Raw genomic sequence first — 968 nt, forward strand, 5'->3', positions numbered from 1 at the left:
CAAAATTTGGTCAAAATGTCTCTGCCTATAGTTGTATCAGATTTTATTTTCTTCCTATTATAGTTGAAGGGAAAATTAGTTGTAGCCTGGCCGGTAGTGGTACAGTGCATAAAGCGTCGACCTGGAACACTGAGGTCTCCAGTTCAAAACCCTGGGCTTGTCTACTCAAGGCACAAGTGGGAGTTGATGCTTCCTGCTCTTCCTTCCTTCTCTCTCTCTCTCTTCTTTCTAAAATGAATAGTCTTTTTTTTTTTTTTTTTCTGAAGCTGGAAACGGGGAGAGACAGTCAGACAGACTCCCGCATGCGCCCGACCGGGATCCACCCGGCACGCCCACCAGGGGGCGACGCTCTGCCCACCAGGGGGCGATACTCTGCCCCTCCGGGGTGTCGCTCTGCCGCGACCAGAGCCACTCTAGCGCCTGGGGCAGAGGCCAAGGAGCCATCCCCAGCGCCCGGGCCATCTTTGCTCCAATGGAGCCTTGGCTGCGGGAGGGGAAGAGAGAGACAGAGAGGAAGGAGGGGGGGGTGGAGAAGCAAATGGGCGCTTCTCCTGTGTGCCCTGGCCGGGAATCGAACCCGGGTCCCCCGCACAGCAGGCCGACGCTCTACCGCTGAGCCAACCGGCCAGGGCCTAAAATGAATAGTCTTTTAAAAATCAGTTGTAGATGATTACATACTGTATCACTTGATAAAATATAATACTCAAGTTAAAAGTATGTAAACAAATTTTAAAAACCCAATGTAAAACATGTTGCTATGCATTGAAAAATGTTTATTAAGGTGTTTTGTTTTTGTTTTTTATCTACAGAGACAGAAAGAGTGTGTCAGAGAGAGGGATAGATAGGGATAGACAGACAGAAACAGAGAGAGATGAGAAGCATCAATCATTAGTTTTTCTTTGCAACACCTTAGTTGTTCATTGATTGCTTTCTCATATGTGCCTTGACCGGTGGGCTATAGCAGACCA

General features: G+C 48.2%; 1 non-coding gene across 1 annotated transcript; it reads right to left on the reverse strand.

Moving 5' to 3' along the window:
• Window positions 1-556: 556 nt before the first annotated feature.
• TRNAS-GCU (transfer RNA serine (anticodon GCU)) lies at window positions 557-632 on the reverse strand. The gene has a single exon. It is a non-coding gene; the product is annotated as a tRNA-Ser (tRNA).
• Between the last annotated feature and the right edge of the window lie 336 nt (window positions 633-968).

This window comes from Saccopteryx bilineata, chromosome 3 (assembly GCF_036850765.1).
Source record: "Saccopteryx bilineata isolate mSacBil1 chromosome 3, mSacBil1_pri_phased_curated, whole genome shotgun sequence".
Classification (NCBI taxonomy): Eukaryota; Metazoa; Chordata; class Mammalia; order Chiroptera; family Emballonuridae; genus Saccopteryx; species Saccopteryx bilineata.